Below are 27,253 nucleotides of genomic sequence, written 5' to 3'. Positions count from 1 at the left end.
ATGTATGTGTGTGTGTAGCTCACTAAAGTGACATGGTATATTTTATTGTGTTAAAAGAATCTAGACCTCAATTATCAAAGAGAATTGTATTCACTTAAAGGATCCAGGTAGGATGTTACGTCTATGTTCCACTATAATCTAGACTGGTATATTAAAACTTTTGCATAAATAAAATTGTTTTATTTAATAATAGTAACTTTTACTTACTTCCAATGGAGATATTCATATGGACTTAAATCATGTCATATATATACAAAAGCAAATATATGAAAATAAATTAATCTGAATGTTACTTTTTCTAGTGTAACAAATTTTTCAGTCTTAAGATTAAAGAGCTAAGTAGACATTTGGCCAGCTGTCTGGCATTTGATCTGTACCAAAATTTGCTATGCTGAAAATTCAATTTTAGAAAATCAACAAGATATTAATTGAAATAAGTTATTCTATTAACACAGGTAACTTTCTCCCTTTGAAAATGTCATGGTGTATTTCAGTATAGATAGAAAATGTTGGAAAAAATAAACACAAGTATTTAGAAATTACTTTTTGCTATATAATTTGAATATGCGTTTAAGCAAAGTGTGTTTAAATTTATCTCTCTCTGTTATTAAGCAAATGTAGTATTCTTAAATTGGCAAATCATATGTTAAATATCAGCCTAGAGAAAACTTTATTGTAGTGGAAAATATGGCAGATATTTAACCCAAGAAGCTATGTTGTACCTTTAGTTTAATACTCACTAAAAGGGCATATAAATTATAGTGAACAAAATAATGTGGAACTGGAATGATCATTCTTAGAGAATTGTTTGACTAAGTAGCACTTTTTTCTCAATACTTGAGTAGTCAAGTACCCATTTGCCCTAGAAAAGTAAACACAGACTTTAAACTTTCAGTTCATTTAAAATAGTCCTGACATATGTCAAATTCCATTGCAATAAGCCTTCAGTAATTTGACTTCCAAAAAGTGGAATTAGTTTGCTGCATATTTTTATGGTTTAGTTCATATTTAAGCAAACTCTTGGTTTGTGTGCTCCACTTCATGAATATGCATATGCGGTCTAAAGAAGTGATATTGGCATACCAGACGATGTAGGGATTCATTAACTCTTTTACAAAATAATCATTTGATTGATGAAATTGATCTTGTTGATGAAATTGATCATTTCTGGGGCATACATTTCTCTCTCCCTGTCAGTGGATGGCATATATTTCCTTTTTCTGCTTTGGGAGAAGGCTGGGGAGGTAGGATGATGTGTTATCCCCAGAAATCCTGAATGATTGCCTGTATATTGGGACTTTACTCACTTCATTTGTGGAATTGGTAAATTCTTAAAAGTGAACAGTTTGCTAACCTCCTTGCTTATTTTCTCACTTTCCATTCTAACTTTTCTGGCATCTGGTGTTTCTCAACTAAGATAAAATTTCATGAAATGTGACAATAGAACTGTTTAAATACAAAAGAATTAGATTTTCTTTCTTTCTTGATTGCTTGCTTGCTTACTGACTTTCTATATCTATCTGTCTACATCTATCTATATCTATCATCTTTCCATCGATTCATTTATTTATTTGTAAGTGTGAGGTGATAGTGAAGCTCTGGGATACTACATAATTTTCGGTGGGTTCTTCACTGTAGTGTATATTAACAGTTGGATATCACAGCCACATTCCACCGACTTCTAGCTGCTGAGAAAGGACAAAGAAGGAGGTGCTGCGATTACGGTAGAGTGCTCATCAGTGGGTTCCGTGCTCCTGCTGAGCTAGCCACTGGGTCTCATGCTGGTGGGTACAGCTGATGGCAAGTTCCTGCAATCAGCAGCAATCACTAATAGAAGGACTCGACCGTCATTTTAATCGGTCTTTGGCAAAGCCGGCAGTAAATGTTCTAAGTAAATATATTTTCCCAGAAATCTCCCACTGTGGATTTAGTATTCTGCTTCAGTTGAGGCAGCAAAGTACAAAGTATAATCAGTGCTGATATAACCAAAAAGTCTACTGGTTCTGAGGGCCAGTTATATTTTATAAAGTTACTCTGAGTCTTGGTCCAGGGAAAAGCCTTGTTAATTTAATTTTCACAATGCAGATGTAGAAAGGGCACATTATAGTATGTCTTGGGCATTTTGTAAATATTTTGTAGGTACCCTAGAAAATATTTACAAACTGAATGCTGTGAAATGTGATATTTTATATTTATTTTAAGCAAAATGTGCAAGATTTAATTTATTGAATTGTGGTTTTTTTTAGTTGAACATTTTTTTTAGAATTACATGTGTATGTAGTTTAAAATGCCAAATGACCTTTTCTGTAGTAACCCAGGAGTGCAATTACTAGATCTTACAGTGTGCAAATATTCAACTGTATAGATATTGATGAACCATTATCCAAAGAGATTGTCCCAATTTATACCACCACCACACTATGTGATTTCCCATTGTTCTACCCCTATTCCACAGGGAGGCACTCCAGAATTTTCTCAGTCTGGTACATGGAGAGTTTCCCTGATTATCAGTGAGGTTGAATTTTTTTTCATGGTTGATGTCCATTAAAGATTCACCATCTATTAATTGCTTATTCATATTTTTTGTCAGGTTTTCTTCTGAGTTGTTTGAGTTTTTCTTATTCATTTAGTTATTTTTAAAGTTCTGTATGTGCTAATTTACTATTGGTTCTGATATTATGAATAACATTCTCAAACACTGGTTCAGTCTTTTCATATTTTTAATGATATCTTTGATACATAATTTTTTATTTTAATGTAATTTAATTTGTCAATTCTTTGGAATTTGTGTATCTTTTGTCTTGATTAAAATAGGCTTTGTGTTATGGAAATCATAAATATATTTATATGCAAACTATTTTAATTAAGATTTTGTTTTTCCATTAAACCCTTTAATATACCTGAAATTGATTTTGGGGTGTGGAGTGAGTTGGGTATCAATTTTCCCTTACATGGATAATCAGTTATTCTGGCATCACCTACTGAGACTAACCTCAACCTTTCCCTACATTCAGAGGTAGCTGGTACCTTCAGTAGTTGCTGAGCTTTTCAGGTTCTGAGATTAGAATCTACTTTCTTATTGGCTTCCCCACTGATAGATCAGAGGTGAGCTTTCCCCAGTCTGCCAAGCCATTCTCCAGTCTGCCAAGTCATCTAATCATCTATTTGTTTTCCAGAATCCAAACTTTGGTTGCTGCAGTCTTCTCTCTATTTTTCTTTCCAGGTTTATGTCTTTTTAGTTCTCTGCAATATGTTATTTATTTTCCTGCTCATCATCCTCTCCCTTGCTCTCTTCAACTATAGAAGGGGTTCTAAAATGCGGACGATTCTACCCCCAAGGAACATTGGAAATGCCTGGAGATAGTTTCGCTAGTCACAATGAGGTTTGCAGAGTGCAACTGGCAACTAGTGTTAAATGCTGCTAAATATTCTACTATGCATAGGACAATTCTTAACAACAAAGAAAAACAGTGTGAAATGTCATTGCTGAGAAATCCTGCACTATAGAAACTGTAAAAGTTATATATTCGCTATCTCAGATTCCCTTGCCTCTAGAAATAGCCATCAACAGTATCCTAGCAAATCGACATGAACAGAAATCTTGTGCTACCAACATCTCTTCCCCATTTCCTGCCTGGAGTTAAGGCAAGTATCTTCCAAATACAAGGGAAAATCTAAGAGCATTGCAAAGAGGCTCATCCCAACATTTTTGAATGACTGACCTAAACCCAGCAATTGCAACTTCTAGACTTCTCTATATACTAAAATAACCCCTATTTATGTCACAGTAAGTTACATTTAGTGTACTTGCTGCCAAATACATTTCAAATAATAGACACTTTCCATATTATCTGAGTGAATTTTCTGCAACTATTATGATAATCACGTGTGTTTTTCTTTCTTTTCTCTACTGTCATCTGCTATTATGGCGAAGTACCTTACTGGTTTTCTAATAATAAAATGCTTTCACAAATCTGTGATAAATCCAATTTGCATATTCTGTTTTCTTACACCATTTTCTCTACCTGAAATTCTGATTTGATGTATTTAGAATATTCTCATTTCATCTCCTCTTTCATAATTCATATCTTATCTTTTTTTTTCACTCTGTGTTTAAAATTCTGTGTAATTTTTTTATAGTTACTAGTTTACTAACTCTCTTTTACCCATGTATAATTACTTGTTGTCCTGTATATTGTGTTTGCACTAAACTCTCAAAGTCTTTTTGGGTCTTTACTAAATCTGTATTTTCAAGTTTCAGTCTCTTGGTCTGTAGTTATTAATATACACTCTTATTTTTTAAAAGTATATTTAATGTGTTTATTCCATATCTCATGACTATAATTCCATAATCTGCAGAAGTTGCTTTATTTCATGATTTTACTCAAGTCATTAGTTTCTTCATGTGATTAGTGACTTTTGATATGTGAGTTCATGTTTCCTACAGTTTTACCTTGGGAAAAAGAGGGCCATGAGGGGATAAACTGTTGGAGACACAGAGATGGGCTGCCCAGACTCCCTTCAAAGAAGTGCATGCTGCCCGGCTTCAGAGTGCGGTCAGCAGACAGCCTCCAGCCATCAGCTCCTTCAGGGAATTTGCTGCGGCACGGTGCCTTGTCACCCCAGGCCATGCCCTTCCTGGTCTGCCCATGTCCCTGTGGGTCATTTCAGCCCAATGTGGAACACCATAATGAGCAATCCTCACTCCAGAGCTCCCTGCCCAGTTGTCGGGGTCTTTGTTATTTATGCACCACAGTTCAAACTTCTTCTTCCACACAATCTTGTTTCCTCCCTTTCTTTTCATAGGTGCTGATCAGTAAGAAACACTTTGCACTCCAAACTCTATCTCAGCATCTGGTTTTAGAGAAATTTACCTGCAAAAATGATCCTTAAATGCCTATAGCAAAATTGAAACTTTTGAAATTAAAAAATACGAAGTCTTATCATACCATCAGTAAAATATTAGAACACTGTGTAGGTGCCAGTCATATTTCTACAATAATATAGATGCTAAAACAGAATAAATTGTTTTTTCATTCCAACTCTTAAGAGTGTTTTTATTCTTTCAAAATTTGGTAATGAGCAGAGTTACTGAGAAAGAAATTCTGGTTAAAATGGATTAAATAAACAATAGATAAATTAGATAGCCACCAATAGAAAACTATTATGATACAAACAGTGATTTATAAAATTCAGATATGGTTTACTACATGTAGCAGGAAAAGTTTTGATGGAAGAAACTCTTCTTCAAATGATATGGTATTTTGTGCTGAAAATAACTTATTCCCGTATTTATATTTATCAGTCCAAATCTCTAGCATATTTCTCCTTTAAGAAGTGATACTTTTCAAGAGCATATAAATAATAAATTGCTAATAATTATGCATTATATCAATTAAAAACCATCCTATTTATGGATTGGAATAATCTTTCAGAATGCAAGTTTAATGCCAGAGTTTAAGAGAATATTATGAGTGGAGAAAATGGAACCCCTTAATATCATTCCAAGGGGCATTACAGGTTTGATCCTAAGACCCTGCACCTTGAGTTAAAGTCAGTTTATCAACGTACCCACATTTTTTAATTTGAGTAGTCCATCTTACAGTAAGATTTAACATTTCAAAGACAAAATTGTTGTTTCCATGCTGTGGTCCTTGAACTGAAACTTTATATCATATTGTTTTGCATCCTCATTTCTCATCTGGTTGTTAACTTTCAAAAATCAAAGGTTCAAACCCAAAAGTAGCAGAAAAAGATTTTGCTTATGGAAGAAAGATATTCTATCAACTGAATCTACATTTCAAGCTAAGTATAGAAGATAACTGAAATCCTTTTTGATAGCTTTCATTTACTGATATTGAAAGTGGTTATATCAAATAGCTCTATAATTTTCAAAATTTTGTCTTTCATTGTCATCTTTCAGGATATCTGTCTTAATTTTCATCTGTCATTTTTGTGAAAGTTTTAACTCAAAGGTAGAAGAACAAAGCTTTATTTGTGATGGCAAGTAAGGAGCTGAATAACCAATATATTATGTCATATTAAAGTTGTAATTAAAAATCAAATTCTGGAGGGGTGGGGCAAGATGGCAGCATGGTGATTGTGGAATTTAGCTGCTCCTCTAGAGCAGCTGGTAAATAGCCAGGAACTGTCTGCAATAACTGTTTGAGAGACTTCTGTGACCAGACACACATCGTGCACCAGTCTGGAATAGGTGAAACAGCTGAGATCACAGTGAAGAACTTGAAGTTTCCCCAGCCAGGGGGTTGGCACCCCTCCCCCACTGGCATGTCAGGCTGTGTTGAAGCTGGTCCCTGAGGGAAAAAGAAACAGTCACCACTGGTAGCAAGGAGGATGACTCAACCAGGCTCCAATTGCAGAATTAATTAACAAATTTGGACTGCTGAATAAAAGCTCTGAGCACAGATAAATCAGGAGCAAGCATGAAAGGAAACGGGAAGTTTTGCCCCAGCAGAGAGGGGGCAGGACTAATCTAAAAACTAAACTAAAATAAAATAAAAAAATAAAAACAGAGACTTTTGGAATTGGAGGAGCTCAGAATACTGAAAAAGGGCTGCCGCCCCCCAAAAAAAGGAACACATAGAAATGGGTACCAACACCGGCTCTTGATTGGCAAGCCCAGGGAGCTGAGGAACATCTCTAAAAAGTTTTCCCCCCCTTCTATTTATTTATTTATTTGTTTATTTGTTTATTTATTATGTTTCAATTGTCCATTAAAGCTGCCTTTAATGTACTACCCTTACAGTAATAACATTAAATGTTAATGGGTTAAACTCCCCAGTAAAAGACATAGACTGGCAGAATAGATAAAAAAACAGGACCTGTCTACAAGAGACTTACTTTAGACACAAAGACAAAAATAGGTTGAAAGTGAAAGGTTGGAAAAATATATTTCATGCAAACAATCAGAAAAGAGTGGGGGTAGCTATGTTAACATCAGACAATTAAACGTCAAACAAAAAAACAATTAAAAGAGGCAAAGAAGACACTATGTATTAATAAAAAGGGACAATTTATCAAGAAGATGTAACAAACATAAGTATTTATGTACCAAGCTAGAGGGCCCAAAAATGCATGAGGCAAACACTGACAACACTGAAGAGAGAAGTAGACATCTCTACCACAATAGTTGGAGACTTCAATACATTGCTCTCATCAATGGATAGAGCATCTAGTCAAAGGATCAATAAGGAAACAGAGGTGTTGAATTGTACAATAAATGAACTACACTTAACAAATATTAACAGAACATTGCACCCCACTAGATCTAGATACACGTTTTTCTCAAGTGCTCACAGAACATTCTCCGGTATAGATCACATGCTGGGTCACAAAGCAAGTCTCAATAAATTTAAAAATATTGATATTACACAAAACACTTTCTCAGATCATGATGGAATTAAGTTGAAAATCAATAACAGGAAGAAGGCCGGAAAGCTCACAAATATATGGAGTCTAAACACACTGTTAAACAACTCAATGCTTAATGGAGAAATTGCAAGAGAAATTAGTAAATATCTTGAGACAAATGAAAATGAAATCACAACATATCAAAACTTATGGGATGCAGCACATGTGTTGCTGAGAGACAAATTTATCACCCTAAATGCCTATATCAAAAAAAGAAGAAAGGGTAAAAAATTGAGGAATTAACTGTTTACCTGGAGGAACTAGAGAAAGAGCAGCAAACTAACTCCAAAGCAAGCAGAAGGAAAGAAATAATATAGATTAGAGCATAATAAATGAAATTGAGAACATGAAAACAATAGAGAGAATCCACAAAACCAGAAGTTGGTTCTTTGAGAAAATCAGTAAAATCAATGGACTCTTGGCTAGGTGGACCAAAAAAAAAAAAAAAACTTCCTAGAAAAGCATGAACAGCAAACATTGACTCAAGAAGAAATAGACAACTTCAATAAACCAATCACAAGTAAAGAAATTGAATCAGTCATGAAAAATCACCCAAAAAAGAAAAGTCCATGACCAGATGGATTCACATGTGAATTCTACCAAGCATTCAAGAAAGAATTAGTAATAATCCTACTCAAACTCTTCAAAAAATTGAAGAAGAAGGAAAGCTAACAAATTCAGTCAATAAAGCCAACATCATCCTTTACCAAAGTCAGACAAAGATACTGAAAGAAAATTATAGACTAATCCCTTTAATGAATATAGATAGAAAAATCCTCAACACACTACTCACAAATCAAATCCAGCACCACGTTAAAAGTATTATACACCATGACCAAGTGGGATTCATTTCAGGTATGCAGGGCTGGTTAAACATAAGAAAATGAATTAATGCAATACACCACATCAATAAATCAAAGCAGAAAAACCACATGATTATCTTAATTGATGCATAAAAGGTATTTGACAAAATTCAACATCATTTCTTGATGAAAACCTTCAAAAGGATAGAATAGAAGGAACTTTCCTCAATATGATAAAGGCAATATGTAAAAACCCCACAGCTAACATCATACTTAATGGGGAAAAACTGACAGCTTTCCCTCTAAGATCAGGAACAAGACAAAGATGCCCACTGTCACCATTGTTATTCAACATTATGCTGGAAGTTCTAGCTAGAAAAGAAAAAGAAAGAAAAGGCATCCAAATTGGAGAGGAAGAAGTAAAACTTTCACTATTTGCAGATGACATGATTCTGTATGTAGAAAATCCAGAAAAATCCACAGCAGTGCTACCAGAGCTAATAAATGAATACAGCAAATTGGCAAGGAACAAGATCAACATGCAAAATCAGTAGTGTTCTTAAACACTAGTAATAAGCAGCATGAGGAGGAAATCAAGAAAAAATTCCATTTACAAATAGCAACCAAAAAAAGAAAATATTTAGGAATAAACTTAACCATAGCTACAGAAAGCATGTACACAGAAAGGTCCAAGAAATTGCAGAAAGCTACAGGAAATTGCTAAAAGAAATAAAACAGAACCAAAAAAAAAAAAAAAAAAAATGGAAGAACATACCATATTAACAGATTGGAAGACTAAATATAGTTAAGATGTCAATTCTACATAAACTTATTTATAAATTCAATGCCATACCAATTAAAATCCCCACAACTTACTTTGCAGAAATAGAAAAACCAATAATCAAATTTATTTGGAATGGCAGGATGCCCAAAATAGCCAAAAATATCTTGAGAAAGAGGACTGACAAGTCGGAGGTCTCACACTACCTGACTTTTAAGCATATTACAAAACTACAGTGCTCAAAACAGCATGGCACTGGCATAAAGATAAATATACTGACCAATGGAATTGAATTGAATGATCAGAAATAGACCCTCTCATCTATGGACAATTGAGCTTTGATAAGACAGTGAAGCCAATGCAACTGGGACAGGGCAGCCTCTTCAATAAATGGTGTTTGGAGAACTGGATACCCATTTCCAAAAGAATAAATGAGAACTCCTATCACACACCTTATACAAAAATTAACTCAAAACGCATCAAAGACCTAAACAGTAGCACTAAGACTATAAAACTTTTAGAAGAAAATGTAGGGAAATATATTAAAGATCTTGTGATAGGAGGTGGTTTCCCAGACCTTACACCCAAAGCACAAGCAATGAAACAAGAAATAGATAAATGTGATCTCCTCAAAATTGAACACTTTTGGGAATCAAAGGATTGTCAGTAAGGTAAAAAAGACAACCTATGCAATGGGAGACAATATTTAGAAACCACAAATCAGATAAGGGTTTAATATCCAGAACATATAAAGAGTTCCTACATCTCAACAACAAAAAGGTACATAAGCCAATTAAAAAATGGGCTAAAGACATGGACAGACAGTTTTCTGAAGAGGAAATACAAATTGCTCAAAAACATTTGAAAAGATGCCCAACTTCACTGCCTATTAAGGAAATGCAAATCAAAACCACAATGAGATATTATCTCACACCTACTAGAATGGCCATTATCAAAGAAAAAAAAAAAAAAAAAAACCCAGAAAATTACAAATACTGGAAAGGATTTGGGAAAGAGGCACACTTATTCACTGTTGGTGAGAATGTAGAATGGTGCAAGCACTCTGGAAGGCAGTGTGGCAGTTCCTCAGGAAGCTAGGTATAGAATTTCTATATGACCCAGCAATCCCATTACTAGGTATATACTCAGAGGAACTGAAAGCTAGGACATGAATGGAAATTTGTAAACCAATGTTTATAGCAGCATTATTCACAATTGCTAAGAGATGGAAACAGCTCAAATGTCCATAACAAACAAGTGGATAAACAAACTGTGGTATATATATATATGATGGAATATTTTGCAGCTGTAAGACAGAATAAATTCATGAAGTGTATGACAACATGGATGAATCTTGAGGATGTTATGTTGAGTGAAATTAGCCAGAAACAAAAAGATAAATACTGTGTTCTGACTAATATGAACAACATTAATGAGCAAACTTTGAGAGTTAAAACTGAGAACTCGGGTTATCAGGAGATCAAAAGAGGGTAGAGATCAAGCATTTGATGCTGAAAGACTATAGAATGTACAAGATTGATTATATAGATCCAGAAATTGATAGCACAATACAGTGTGATGGTACCACAGTATTGTAATATGCTGAACAGTGATAAGTATGAGTACAGTTGAAAGAGGAAGGCTAGGGGCTGTATGACATGAGAAGGAAAGAGAAGATGAAGACTGGGACTGTATAACTTAGTGAAATCTAGAGCGGACAATGGGGGTGATTAAATGTACAAATATAAGACTTTTTTTTACATGAGGGAGAACAAATGAATGTCAACTTTACAAAGTGTTGAAGATGGGATGGTATTGGGAAAAATACAATCAATGCAAACTAGAATGTCTAGTTAACAGTAACATTGTAATATGTTTCCATTAATTGTAACAAAGGCAATTTACCAAAGCTAAATGTTTAAAAGAGGGGGATATAAGGGTGGGGTATGGGATTCTTGGTGGTGGTGTCTGGGATTCTTGGTGGTGGTGTCTGACCTATTAAATAGATCTGACCTATTTATTGTTTTGTATTGCATTTTTTTTATTACTCCTATTTTTATTTTTTGGAGTAATGAATGTGTTCAAGGACTGTGGTGATGAATGCACAACTATATGATGATACTGTGAACAACTGATTGCACACTGTGGATGATTGTATGGTATGTGAATATATGTCAATAAAATTGCAAGGGAAAAAATAAACAGAGGGATACAAGTGCTGGAGAAAATTGGAGAGAGAGATGTACCTATTCACTGTTGTTGGGGAAGTAGAATGGTGCAGCCCATCTGGGGGGCAGTATGGTGGTTCCACAAAAAGCTAAGTCTAGGGTTGCCATAAGGTACTGCAACCCCATTATTGGGTATATATTTGGAAGAACTGAGAGCAGCGATACGAATGGACACTGGTGTTTATGGAGGCAGTGTTCATAATTTACAATGGATGGAGATAGCCTAAGGGTGCATCAACTGATGAATGGGATGGTAAACTGTGGTGTATGCATGCAATAGAATACTGAGTGGCTTCAAGAAGTAATGAAGTTGTGCGGCATGCAACTAGGTGAATGGAACTGGGACACAGTAATTTGAGTGAAATAAGCCAGAAATGAAAAGACAAACCTTATAGTGCTTCACTGATATGGACTAACTATAATGCGGAAACTCTAAGGATTGAATCTGAAAGCACGAGTTATCAGGGGAAGGCTTCTGGTAAAGGTTCCTAGATTATAAGCTCCTAGAGCAGTCACATCTATTCATGAGTTGTAATGGTTACCTCTAAATTCTGAGATGCTGAGCTCTTTGTGTATAACCTGGTCAGTCCGTGGAACTTTGGGTAACTGTGTGACACCTAAGACTCAGAACTATAGTTTGGCAGCTGTGAATGTCAGTATTACCACATAGAGCAATTGTTTAAAAAGCTAAAAAAGAGATCAGACTTCAGTTACAGATATGAATGAAGCAGATCTGGTTAGGACTAAGATAAATCAGACTAAAGTGTAAAGGATAATGGCGATGGTATTTTAAAACTTCAACTTCTGTGTGAGACCAAAGGAAGAGATGTTTATTTGGGGCAAAAACTATATTTTCTGTAGCACACTATCTAATGTAACTTGTATGGTCAGTTTGTTCAAACACCATAATAACATGGAACTCTGAATATGGAGTGAGATCTGGTTGGTTTGTACCAGTTAGTGTGAAGCTCCAATACATCCCAAAGTAATTTGGGCAGAAAATAAAAATGTATTGGCAAAGCCCCCTTGAGAGACTCAGAAAAAACCTGGAAATATTAAACTTCCCTACCTGGAGAATTCCTGATATTCTTATAATCATAGGGTACTACCAATTTAGAAGACCAAACAAACCCTTGATCTTGGGGTTTGCCCTTATGAAACGTGTTACTGCAAAGGAGAGGCTAAACCTACTTAAAATTGTGCCTAAGAGTCACCCCAAGAGAACCTGTATTGTTGCTCAGTTGTTGCCTCCCTCTCCTAAGCCAATTCTGCAGGTAAACTCACTGCCCGTCCCCCTACATGGAACATGACTCCCAGGGGTGTAAATCTCCCTGGCAATGTGGGACATGACTCCCAGGGATGAGCCTGGACCTGGCTTCACGGGATTGAGAAAGCCTTCTTGACCAAAAGAGGGAAGAGAAATGAAACAAAGTAAAGTTTCAGTGGCTGAGAGATTTCATATGGAGTCAAGATATAGACATCCCTTTTTAGTTTTTAATGCAATGGAATAGCTAGAAGGAAATACCTGAAACTTTTGACCTGCAACCCAGTAGCCTTGATTCTTGAAGACAATTATATAACTATATAGCTTGCATTGTGTGACCATGTGATTGTGAAAACCTTGTGACTCACACTCTCTTTATCCAGTGTATGGACAGATGAGTAGAAAAATGAGTGCAAAAGTAAATGTTTAATTGGGAAGGATGGGGGGTATGGGATGTTTTGGGTGTTCTTTTTTACTTTTATTTTTGTTCTTATTTTTATTTTTAGTTTTGGAGGATTGAAAATGTTCAAAAATTGATTATGGTAATGAATGCACAAATATATGATGGTACTGTGAACAACTGATTATACACTGTGGATGACTGTATAGTATGTGAATATATCTCAATAAAACTGAATTAAAAAATTAAAAAATTAAAAAAATCAAATGCTAAAAGTGATGACAGTAATGCATAATATTGATGAAAAACTGAGGATGGCCAAAGACTGAAACAGTTTGAAAAGTACTATCTCTATCATTTATATTTATTTTCATATGGTTATAAATGTAGTGGGTTGTACTACTCCAAGAGTCAAATGTAAAACTTACATTGTTTTGTCATTTTAAAACCCCTAATTGTGTTTATCATTAAAGGTATTTCATTTTTATGAACCTGAAATTAAGTTGAAACTCACTGTGCCTGTTTGAAACTGTTATAGACCCCTGAAAAGCCATATTATTTAATGCAATCTTGTGAGGCCAGACCTATTAGTCTTGATTAGGGTGTGACTTTCTGATAAAATGTTTCCATGGAGATGTGACCCTGTCAACCACGTATGGAAACTCTGATTAAATTATTTCCATGGAAGTGTGGACCCCACCCATTCAGGGTGGGTCTTGATTGTTCACTGGAGTATTTAAGAGAGCTGAGAGCTGACACAGATGCTGACACTTGGAGACACTTGGAGATGCAGACAGAAGTATGTTTGGAGTTGCTAAGAGATGAAGCCTAGAGTTTGCCCTAGAGAAGCTAAGAAAGGGCCCCCAGGTGCTTAGAGAGAAAGGGCCTGAGAGAAAGAAGGAAGGATGCACAGGAGCTGAGAGAGAAGAGCAAAGACAGAAGCCCAAAAACATTTTGGAGAAAACCATTTTGAAACACAACCCAGGAGCAAAGGACCGACAGACACCAGTCACGTGCCTTCCCAGCTGACAGCCCATCTGCCTTTCTTCAGTAAAGGTATCATCTTGTTGATACCTTAGTTTGGACCCTTTTATGGCCTTATGACTATAAATTTGTAACTAAATAAACCCCCCTTTACAAATACCAATCCATTTCTGGTATTTTGCCTAACAGCAGACTTAGCAAACCAGAAGACCGAGTATCAGAGTCAAAGACATAGCTCACAAAATCTAAGAGCAAAATCAAATTCTGAAGCTGAGATATCACAGTTGGCAACATATAAAGTAATCATTTGTGGTTTGAACGGTATTTGCTCCCCCTGATTCATCTCAGGGGTGAGTGTCACCAGCATAGTACTCAGTAGTTAAGGATATACAGGCTAAAAATTAAGTCAGGCTGCCTGAGTTCAACTCCTACTGACTGTGTGACCCTCAGCATGTACCTAAATCCCTCCAGGCTTCATTACCCATATCTGGTAAATGTGAATAAAAATATAACTACACCAGAGGGTTATTCTGAAGACTAGGAGATAATATTTGAAAATCCTCAGCATAAAGCCTGGCACAGAGAAATACTCTAATCGCCCCTTGTTTCCTCAGGATCTAAAAAAGTCAGGAATTTCAGCTTTTGGGTTTGCTTTCCCAGAATGGCCCCTGAAATTCCTGACCCTGGTATTGTACATAGCCAATGATTTCACAATGATCTTCTCTGCCTGGTTCATCTTTGAAACAGCTTTAGCAAACAGCAAGCACAGAAGACCGGCTGCAGGCCATGAGGTAGAGGAAGTTGACCAGGCAACTATTTAACTAGCTCTGCCATTTTCCTCCTTGCACAATATTTTGTGTCGTCATGGAAAATTAGTTCTTGAATACATCAGTTTTGCAGCACACAGACCTGATTCCCCAATGACCAGATTTCATCACTAGTACTTGGTGACCTGGAACAAGCATGACTTCATAGCACAGGGCCTGCAGCAAAGTAAAAACTCAATAAACACTAGTAATAAGTTATTATTATCACTGAATTTGTTCAAAAACTAAATTATTTAAGAATCTTTGCATTTTTTCTTAATGCACATAAGCAGTTGCATAAGGAAAGCAAGCTAACACAGTTGCAAACTTGGCTAAATTAGCTAGAATAACCCAGTGATGTTTGTTTCATCCTCCTTCATGTTAGAAGTGTTTGAATTATTGGCTAAGTGCATGTGCAGTCAATCACATAACTGTTTTCAAAGGGCTTTCCCATTTAATATCTCATTTTATTTTTATAATCCCCCATATGATAAGACAAAATTTATTTCCATTGTTTCACAAATGAGATTCCTAATGCATCAAGTGACTGAGAATTGTCTCAAATCACACCCAATACAGCAAGGTATGTGGGGAAAAGGTGGACCAGGAGACCTGGCCTCTGGGGCTCTGGCCCAGAAGTGTCTCCAGTAAGTTTGCCTTTGTGTGTAAAACAGTGATAAAAATATATGCTGAGACATCAGGCTGAGTGAAGTAAGCCAGTCACAAAAGGACAAATATCGTATGATCTTACTGACATGAAATAAGAATAAGCAAATTCACAGAGTCAGAAACTAGAATATAGGCTACCAGGAACTGGGGTGGATGTAGAGAACAGGGAGTTAGGGCTTAATTAGTACAGAGTTTCTATTTGGGGTGACAGAAAAGTTTTGGTAATGGATAGCAGTGATAGTAGCACAACATAGTGAATGCAATGAACACCACTGAAGTATAAAGTATATATTTGAATGTGGTTGAAAGGGGAAAGTTTAGTTGTATCTATGTAACTAGAATAAAAATTTTAAAAAACTAAAACAAAACGTAGGACTGTACAACACAAAGAGTGAACCCTAATGTAAATTATGGACTACAGCTAATAGTACAATTATAATATTCTCCCATCAATTGTAACAAAGCTACCATGCTAACGCAAAATGTTAATAATGGGGGGAGGCATAGTGGTTTTTCTGTAACTCTAAAACTTCTCTAAAAAAAGAAAAAAGGAAAAATATAACTGCTGAGAAATGAGGACAATGTGAAAGTGCTTTCAAATCTGCCCAATATTAGACAAAAATAAGATGATATTATGTAATGTGAAAATCATGTTATGCAGTTCAGGTTAAATCTAGCTCTAGCTCCTATGTAAAAGAAGAAAGAAGACTGTTCTATATCACTCTTGGAGAGAAAAATGACAGAAACATCTTTTACGGTAAGAAAAAGTTTTTACATTTTCTAAGGCAAGTTTTATTATTTCCTGCTGGGAAAGAAAAGAACTCTTAGAGGAGAATGTGGCAAGAGTAATGAACTTTAAATCAGGATACTTAGGTTTAAATCCTGCCTTTGGCACCAAGTAACTGTGCAATTTTTCTTAAATTCTTGAAAAATGTGGCCCTCAATTTACTTCTTGTAAAGTGAAGTTAGTTTAGAAAATATTGAAGGCCTTTTTCAGCTCTGACACTCTGTGTTGCCATAATTCTGTTTCCTAAGCAGAGGACTTTTGTAAAATTTCTAAATTCAGTAAAGCCTCACTTGAATTATTGAGTATATGAATGCAATGTTTTAAATAATGAAATTTTCCTGTTAACTGAGTGTCAATCATATCTCGTTTTCCTATTTTTTTTTTTTTATGTTACTCCTCTGGCTACTTTTTTGTTTTTGCTAACCCCCTCTCAGATTTTTCTTGAACAACTGCCTTTTCCATAGCCCTCTTTTCAATTCCACACCACCCTCTCTTATTTCAGCACTACCATTGTTTTGCAAACCAAGCAATAACAAATTTTCAGTGTTCCACATTTTTGTGGCAATGAGATAAACAATAGCAGTACTATTTTATTAGAGGCTGTGGTACATGGAAAAATCCCTCTACCCACCCACCCACTAAATGTCTATATTCTAATCCCAGAGCCTGTGAATATATTACCCTTCCAGGAAAAACAGACTTTACAAATGTGATTAAGTTAAGGATTTTGAGATGGGGAGATAACTGTGGATTATCCAAGTGGGACCAATATAATCATAAGGATCTTCATGAGGGGAAAAGAGAAGCTAGCGATTTGGAGCCAGAGAAGTTGTGATGATGGAAGCAGAGGTCAAAGAGAGACATTTGGAGACTACAAAGCTGGTTTTGAAGATGGGGGAGGAAGGGACCCAGCCAAGAAATGCTGGAGTCCTCAGCAGCTGGAAAAAGCAAAGAAATAGAAACTTACCTGGAGCCTCCAATAGCAACACAAACCTATCAATACTTTGATTTTAGCCTAACATACCCATCTAAATCTCCTGACCTCCATAATTGTAAGGAATAAATTTGCGGGATTTTTTTTTAAGCCGTCATGGTAATTGTTAACAGCAGCCATACAACACTAATTCAGCGCCTTCTGCTCTTCTCAGTGGTTTGACTTGCCTGTAAGTAAGTTGGATTTTGGCCTAACTGCTAGTTCCTGGAAGACCCTAAAAATCTGTGAATGTTTTGAAACTTTCTAGAATGGTCTGACCATCAGAATAGTTATATAGAGTAAGAAAATTTAAAGAAAAGTACTCTGTAACACATTTCAAATTTCATTATATTTACATTCTCCTTAATCTATTGCTGACATAACTGGTGTCCTCAGATAATTGCAATGAGCTAGCTTATAAGAGATTCCTAGATGATGTTTAAGGTTGTTTCTAACCTAGAGTTTATATGACTCTATTTTTGAAATAAATTAGAAATCACCAATCATATCTCCTTACTGTAGTTGTACTCTGTATGACTCTGATTAACAGGATATATCCTGCTCACTTTATCAGAATTACATATTATTGTTACCTGGATGTATCTAAGGATGAGGCTATCTACTTTTTTTTAAAATTAAATTCAGTTTTATTGAGATATATTCACATACCATACAGTCATCTATGGTGTACAATCAGAGGCCATCTACTTTTAAAAGCCTTTTGTCCTACCTATTCATGCAGAAGTTGGGTTCCCTCTCCCTATCCAATCATACTCTATGGAACCATACTATTATTCCACCATGGAAAAAACCTGTTTCTGGATTTCTTAACAATGACAGTGAGGATGGAAAGTGGGACTATATAGAAGTAGTAGAGATACTCACAATGATCACTGGGCATACAGTAAGGACACTCAACCCAGTAGTTTTCCTTGAAGATGTGATGAACCACAAAGGAAAAGAGTTTGCTGAGCTGGGGAATAGAGAGGGAGAATTTTAAAAAAGAACTTAAAAACAGGAAGAATACAAACAGGAATAAAAACCACAGGGTATTTTTACAGTGTCATAATACATTCAAGGCATTATATGCAGCCAAATATTTCAGAAGCATAGAATTTAGTTCACATGGACCTAAGATATGAGGCCGGAGAAGTAAAGAGGATGAAATAAAACAGGCCCTGGTATGTCAGTGCTAAGGAATTTTGACTTTATCCTACAGGACATGGGCAGCCAGTCAAGAACTTTAAACAGAGAAATAACTTAGCTAGTTTTGTGTTTTAAACACCCTGGACCCTGGTGGATGACAGATTTGAATGAGTTGGTTGTAAGGGCATGAGTCCAGTACAGAGGTTGTTATAACAGTCCAATTCAAAAAGATGAGGGTCAGTGGAGGGGAAAAGTTTATTTCTGGAGCATGAATGTGAAGTTGATGCAGATTCTCTCTCCCCAACACAACTATCACTAGTACTAAGTTTTAATATTTAGTAGTCATGAGAGACACCAAACATAAGGACTAAAGCATGATACTTCAGTTTTAAATATATGAAGTCATTGAGATAGTAAGAATAAGAGAGGATGTTAAATAGGCAGTTGATGAAGTTTGGTTGTAAAAATACTTGGGGATTTATGGTTGTACAGGTGTGTAAGAGTTAGCTTCTGGAGGCTTGATTCCCTACTCTGTCACTGAGGAACTGACTTCCAGTTTTCTCAACCCAATGAACAAACAAAAAGGAAAGTTGTGCAAGAGAGAAAATAAAACTAGCAAGTGTCATATTTTGAAAATTGTAGGGGACATTTGTTATTTCTTGGCTGTCCATCATTGACCAGTGAAGGATAAGACCTGGGACATAGGTTAGACAAATTGGATTTTCTCAGCTGTTTTTCAATCTTATGTCACTATGATTAAAAAAATGGAAAAATTAATTCAATAATTTTTGATCCTTTAATTTGATATTCAATTTGATTCATTCCATAAGTGATGACCTGAAAAAACTATTGGGTTGTTTTCCCCAGCTGGACCTCAAGAGCTGCCCCCAAATTCTGTCCACTTCTTAGTTTGCTTCCCAAGTCTTCCAGTTCATTTTGTGAGTTTCCTATCTTTCCTTTGAGAGTTGGTATATAAAAAAAGTAAAAAAAAAAAAAAAAAAGCAGCAAAAACACACAGAAAGGAGACAACAGTTACCCTTAATGTAGAAATAAAATAAGAACTGATAAATTGGATTTGACCCTAAGAAGAAGCTGAAACCTGATTGCAGTTGCTTATAAAGAGCTGAGAGGTAAGATCATGGAGAGAGCGAATCGGGTTGTTTTTCCAGGAGGAAAAAATGTTTGGGAAGTATAAGGTAAAAATCTAGAGGAAAATGTTTGAGTTTGCTCATGCCTTTGTTATGAGAGACATAGCATGTTTGATATCCAAGAAAAGCATCCAAAGAGGGAGATTTTGAGGATACAGGAGAAAGGGGGCTGTGAAAGTGAACAAGACATGGGAAGGGGGTAAAATATAAATGTGGAGGTATTAGTATTGGTTAGACAGAAGGACACTGCATACACAGAGACATTACATTTGAAAATGACATAAGGAAGCTGAGAAAATTCACCTGTTGACCTCAGTTTTTTCCTTAAAATAGGCAGCAAGATCACCAATAGAGAATGTGTGTGCATGGTTAAAAGGTAGTTTGAACATTGTAATAGTGAATGTTTGGAATAACTTTTAAGGAGGATAAGAGATAGACATGGATGAAGATGAACAAAATATCTTTGAGGGTGACTAGCCTGTATCATGGAATAAGAACCTAAGAAAACTAGAACATAATTGCACAAGAGTGGACTATGATTTTAGTTAACATTGCAGGAATCCCTAGTCCAGATCCAAAATGGGATACTGAAAATAGTGGAGACAGAAGTCATTGGATTTAAGGAGGGCCAAGAATGTTAAGGGTAAATAATTGGATGGATTGAAATCTCTTAAGATTATGGCAGTACTTTGGGAGAAAGGAAAAAAAACTAGCTAATATTTTTAATGAGAGAGTTTGAATAATTGAGAGGTTGTTTGATGGCAGGAGGGGCAAATGTTCATTTAACTAGATGAGAGGAACCACAGGAGGGAATTCTGTATAAGAGTGGATGAGCTAAGGTGTAGGGGCAGCAGAAGAGAGCTAAGAGAATACAAACACCTTTGAATCTATTAACAATAGAGGATAAAATCAAAGAAGTGAGGAAAAAAACAGACACATTTCTACATTTGATTACATGGAAATGAGATGCAAACTAAGTAAGTAAGTAAGTTACATCATCATACAACCCAATATAGTTGTTAGTCATCTAGGATATTTTGGCTTCCTTTTTTTCTTTTTTTGATGGGTGTGAGTATTCAAGATATGAAAATGATCATTCTTAGTAAAGGTTCTCATTCTCTTCCTGTCTTTTCTCCTGGGCAAGGCTTTGGCAGGAATCTTACCACAATATTGATGTCTTTGGACATGATAGGAGGTTGGTTTTCTTACACATTGCCTATCTTTATTAGATAAGGATGATCTGGGGTTCCTTGGTCTTTAGCTTTGCCTTTTAAAAACCACATATTGGTTGGTTTACTGTGGCTGGCTTTAGGACGTGTTATACCTGAATACTTTACTCTAAAATTATAACTACTGTACAAAACATTAAAAAAATTGTTGTGCAGACAGTATTTGGAGCAACAGCTTAAAACAAATTAATCACAATGGTTATGACTCATATGATGATTAAAAAATATAATGACAATGTCAGTAGAAAATTCAAGTTTAAAATGTGACAAATAACCATATACATTTTTTTTGGTAAAAGTATGAGGTTTCCTTTTCAAATATTATTAATTCTTATGTAAAATGTTGGCACCAAATTGGGAGAGAATAATAAAGGCAGAAGCAATTTTATATAATAAGCCCACCTAATGATTGCAGAAATATTTTTTAATTATTTAAAAAAACTTTCTTGAAATTCAAGAAAATTATACATATTGCTAGATGATGTCCAGCTTCCTCAGAGTACAAATATAAATATTCCATGTTAAAAGGTTGTTTAAGATTTTGAAATAAACAACTATTCCAAAGAAGTTACCACGGATCAAATTTTATCAGCATTTACTGAGTAGTGAATTAAGCCAAAACTCAAGCTTTCAATTTATTCAGTGAGGTGTGCCATTTTATGGAGACATTTTTAGCAAAAATTCAGAAATGTTTCTACTCAGGAAATAAAATACTACTTTACATCAAACAAAATTGACCAAAGCTAGCCATTTGGTTCACACAGGTATCTTCAAAATACCTTGAATCCCTGGTTTGAACCATACTTTCATGGTTCTCTTTACATACAGCCTGAGAGACTGAATATACAAATGGACAATGGTTAGGCCATCTATAATAATAGAACTCTGACCCCCTTTTTGCAGCAACCAGTCTCGGAAGACAAACCACTATCTACATCAACCAGTCCAGGAAGCCAAACCACAATCTCTGTAACAATCAACCGAAAATTATTTCAGATGTAATAAATAACTGAGTTTCCCTAATTTTTGCCCCTGTTTCTAACTTTGAACCAATTGGAGAAAGCCAAATATGCTACCCTAACCAATCACCTAGGATGCCCCACTTCTAGTTAACCCACTTCCAGCTTTCCCATGTTACCAGCCCATAAGAGGGCATACTTAAAATCTTCCCTTTTCTTCACTATAAAGCTTTTACACTCCCCCCTGCCTGCCTTTGAGCCCCTGCCAAAAACATGTGATGGTACTGACTCACTTGCTATAGAAAGCTCTGAATAAATGAGAACATTGCTTATTCATTTATTTCTTCATTTATTTCCACAAGCCCCAAAAGCCCCAAAAGCAATGATTTATAATACTAGTCAAACTGAGTGTTTGTAACAATTTTATAATGGCCTCTTATAAAAGGATTTAGCATCATTTCTGGACCTTCATTCATCCATCTCTATTCTATAGTCAGGGTGATCTTCTCAAAACGCAAATCTAATCATATCACCCCACTGCTTAAATCTCTTCTGTGACCATAACCATAGCCACGCATGCTTCATATCTATCTTCTTCTCTGATTTCACCTCAAGTCATTCCACCTAGCTGTCCACTGTAACCATATTCCTCTCACATGCAGGGCTTTTGCGCAAGATATTTTATCTCCATGAGCTGCTCTTTCCCCTCTCCCTCACATACCATCTTTACCTATTTAGCTAAGATCTTGATCCTGTAGGATGCATCTCACAGTTTACTGCTGCAGGGAAGTGTTCCCTGAACACCATGCTCTATCAGATTTACCCTGTTGTATGCTTGTGCTCTGACAGCACTGATGACAGCTTCATTAATGACTTTTGACCCCAAAAGACTGTAAGCTTCATGGGAGCAAAGAACATGTATTGTCTATATTTTGGTCAGCACCTAGCATAGAGTGGGACTTCAATGTGTTTGAATGAACAAATAAAGGAAACAATGAATGAAATATGTTGCAAGGAAGCTTTCATTTCATCAGTCTGAAAATTATACAACGAATATAAGAATTTAAAGCGTTTCTAAATTTTTTTTCAAATTTCAATTTCAGTCTGAAATTAACTGCAAACACATGTGCTTTGTAGGAAAATTTGGGAAATAATTTGTACTGGGCAAAACACTACTAAGTGTCCTTTCAATGTTATGCTGGATCTTGTTTAGTAACCCTTCAAATTATCTGATTATAATGGGCTCTGTGTCTTTGTTTTGACTAGCTTTTTACAGCCCAGTAAGTTGTAGAAAAGGAATAGTAATGCAAATGACTCTATTCCATAGAAATGTAAATGAATTGTGCTCCATGGATATACAATTAATTTCTGTCACATAAAAAAGTTAATATTCCATATATTATATTTAATGTCCTATACAATTGCCTCTATATGTCTATTCTTCAGATTCTTCTTCAAGCCACATGTAACATCTCACCAGTTCTCTAATTAATGAATTAAATAGTATATTGACATGCATATACATTTGTATAATAGCTAAGAGCTTACCATTTTGAAAATTATTTTTAACCACTGATTTTGATATTGAAATATTATACAAAACCAATCAACTCTCATTAAAATACATTCTTTGAAATATGTTAATATTTGCATATTGATTGACTCCTCTCTTAGAAGCACATTCAATATACCAATGAGGACCCTTTCATTCTCTTTCTCTCTCTCATGCTCTCTCTCTCTCTCTATATATATATATATTTCATGTTTTATTATACATAATATAAGAGTATATATGTATATATGTATGTGTGTGTGTATTTTGACAAGGATTGAGAAGAAGTAGACATTTATTTATTTAGTTTTTCACAAGAATATGTATTGACCAACTCTGTTTTTCTGATGTATTTGTATCAAGGACCAAAACAGTAGAAATATCTCAAATGCTTATAGGCTCTTATGCCCATTGTTAATGAAATTGATTGCAAGATATCATTTTAATCAAATGCCTATATCCCATGTAGACGATAAGAGATAAAATCATTTAGATAATCATTTTTAAATAAACAAAATCATTTAAATATTTATTTTATTAGTAAGTAATTTTCTTAGAAAATTGAATTGTGGTACGTATTCTTTTAAAATGATAATACAAATTCTAAGACAAAAGAGGATTTGGAACCAATTCCTCTTTTTAAAATTTTAAAAATAATTCAGTCAAAAATATGAAGCATTAAGGAAAAGTAATTATGGAAAGTAGAAGAGAGACTTCTGGCCAAAACAAATGTTAAATGACTTTTGGAGTTCATTATAAAAAGCTAACTTTAAATATAGAAGATCTAATAACTACAAATTGTTCAATTTGGCTTCCTTCCAAATTAAAACGGAATACTACAAATGACCAACACAACGTTATGGTTACAATTGTATGTTTTACATTCACAATGGCTTTCATATTCATCATTTTGTTTCCTTTATATTCTTTGATCTATAATCACAAGTTTCTAAAAGAAGTAGTCATGAAAACTCAGTGAGATGTGCTTTTTATGAAAAGGTATTGTTCTGGTTTGCTAATGCTGCCATTATGCAAAATACCAGAAATGGATTGGCTTTTATCAAGGGGGTTTATCTGGTTACCCAGTCACAGTCTTAAGGCCACAAAGTGTACAAGGTAAGGCATCAATAATCAGTACCTTCACTGGAGGATGGCCAATGGCATCCAGAAAACCTCTGTTAGCTGGGAAGGCATGGGGCTGGCGTCTGCTCTGGAGTTCTGATTTCAAAAGGGCCTTTCTCCCAGGATGTTTCTCTCTAGGCTGCAGCAGCTAGCTCCTTCTGTCTGAGCTTCTTATATAGGACTACAGTGATTTAATTATGAGCCACCCTGAACAGGTGGGGTCCATATCTCCACAGAAATTATCCAATTAAATGTTTCACTCATGGTTAACTGAGTCACATCTCCATGGAAACACTCAATCAAAGGATGCCAACCTAATCAACACTAATATGTCTGCTCCCACAACATTGCATCAAAGAACATGGCATTTTGGGGGACATAGTACATCTGAACTGGTGCAGGTTTATTGAAGATAAAGATTTCCAGAGATGGACAAATGTGATAAATTTATATGTACTGACATGTAAAGACATTCAGGATAAATTTTTAAGTGAAAAATACAAAGTGCAAATAAGTGTGTAGAGTGTAGTCCACCTGTTGTATAATAATACGAGCTTGTGAATATGCATGGAAAATTGCTACATAAGCAACTGTTGATACGGTTAACTTCAGAGTTTGAGATGAGGTCTGTCATTATATATCTATATTTTTGGGGTTTTTTTACTATTTGTGTATATTATTTTCACCAAAGAGAAGTTCTTTATTCTCACCTACATTGAAACTATATATTTTAGTATTGCTTTATGCATTCCCAGCATTCACTCCCATAATCATTAGGATGAGAGAAGATCATAAGAATGAAACCAAATGGGCTAGACCATGTGTGAGCCCTTTAATGGGTGATGCCGAACATTTTGGCTCTTTACATGTAATGTGAACTAGAGCTATTCCTCAAAAGAAAATAGGAGCCTAGAAGAAATTCCCATGGAAGTGGAAGAGTTTTTGAAGCAAAAACAGTCTTTTTAAATTAGAAATATCAATAAACAAACTATAAACCAGATGGGATAACTAAGAAGATAGTGAAAAACTTGAGGGTCACAAGGGCCACTGCGGTAGGCAGAATGGCCCCTTAAAAATGTCCATGCCCTAAGGCATGTTACATTAAATAGTAAAAGAGACTCTACAAATGTGAATAAATTTATGAAGCTTCAAATACAGAGAGGATACTGTATTAGCCAAGTGGGTCCAATCCAATTACGTGAACCCTTAAAAGCAAAGAACTTTCTCTAGCTGGAGACTGAAGAGATATGGGAGAAGGGGAAGTCAAAGAGATACATAGCATGAGAAGAACTTGAAATGACCTTGATGTGTTAATGATGAAGGGGCCCTTAAATTGCTGAGAGAGATGCTCTATGGACAGTCAGCAAAGGATCAGGGACCTCAGTTCTACAACTGCAAGGAACCAGATCTTAGTTTAGAAGAATGAACATAAGTCTACTTGCCTCTGATCAAGCAAAATAATAATAATAATAATAATGATAATTACAGATTGATTAATGAGATACATGAAAAAAAAAAAAAAACTGTAAGGTTGAATTCTGTACCCCAGAAAACACATGTTCTAAAGTTTAATCTGTGTCCTAGTAGGTGTAAACTCATTGTAAATAAGACCTCTTAAAGATGTTATTCTTAGTTAAATTGCAGCCCAATTGAATGAGGGTAGGTCTTAATCTGGATTACTGAAGGCTTTATAAAGAGAATCCAGAAGTCATAAAGCTAGAAAGGAGAGGATATCACCATGTGATGGAGGCAGAAATGCAAGCCTAGAAACCCCAAGGATTGCTGGCAGTCAGCACCCCAGAATGCTATAGTCTTCAGGGAAAAAAACAAACTTTGCTATTACCTGGATTTTGAACTTCTTCTGGCCTCAAAATAATAATTCAATAAATTCCTGCATTTAAGCCAACCCATTATGTGGTATTTGTCATAGCAGCCTGGCAAACTAATGCAACTGCAAACAAACAAAAATATAAAAATATTAGAATTCAGTAAAAAGGAACAATTTATAGCTATAGGTCAAAAGCAATCTCCTTAAACAGTAGACAAAATGTAAAAGCCATAATTGAAACATTGATACATTTTATTATATTAAGATGTAAAGGTTTTTGCACATCAAAATTGCCATAAGGAAATATCCAGAACATATTTTAAAATATCTTTGAAATTAATAAGAAATATAACTTTCCTAATAGATAATAAAGGTAATTCAGAAGAAAAGAAATGCCAGTGAACTATACATATTAAGACAGTTAGATACCGTTTTTCATCCATAAGATTGGAAATTTTTGTTGGAAGAAGAGTGGAAATTGATACAACATTTTACAGGGCAATATGGCATTGTGTCTTAATTTTATATAAGCCATTATTTAATCAGGAAATTCCATTCAAGAGATATAAAAAAGATGTATTTTCCCCAATGATTACAATAGATTACTGTGGGGACCCACAGCTCCTAGCAGCCTGCCTGTCTGCGTCAGAAGATAAAGGTCATCAGACCTCCTCAGAGAAGAAAGTATATATAGAAGGTACCATAAACAAAGCATTGAAACTCCCCTCCCCTGATCACTGTTGACAACAAATCTTCAGACCCCAGTGTCATGAGACTCTGCTGAAACTCTGTTCTCATACCCTATGGAATGTCTTTGTCCTAAACCCTATAAACTGCCTTTTGTATTCCCTGCCCTTGTGGAGCACTGATTTCCACTTCCCAGCCAGCTGCCAATGGGAAGAATCTTCTCCTGTTCATAAGTTCTAATAAACCCACATCTGACCCTGTGCCTAGCATGTTCTTTGGTCTTAGGGCTGTATTGACCTGAGCCCTTCGAAAGCTGGGTTGGAAAAATTGCTATTGATAATCGTATGTTGATATCATAGTGAAAATGATTATATAAATAATGGTACATCTATACTAAGGAATGCTATGTAGCTATGAAAAAGATGCAGCAAATCAGTTTATAAGGACCTTGAAAGA

This window comes from Choloepus didactylus, chromosome 7 (assembly GCF_015220235.1).
Source record: "Choloepus didactylus isolate mChoDid1 chromosome 7, mChoDid1.pri, whole genome shotgun sequence".
Taxonomy (NCBI): Eukaryota; Metazoa; Chordata; class Mammalia; order Pilosa; family Megalonychidae; genus Choloepus; species Choloepus didactylus.
The sequence above is the reverse complement of the archived record's forward strand: the minus strand, read 5'-3'. Positions refer to the sequence as shown.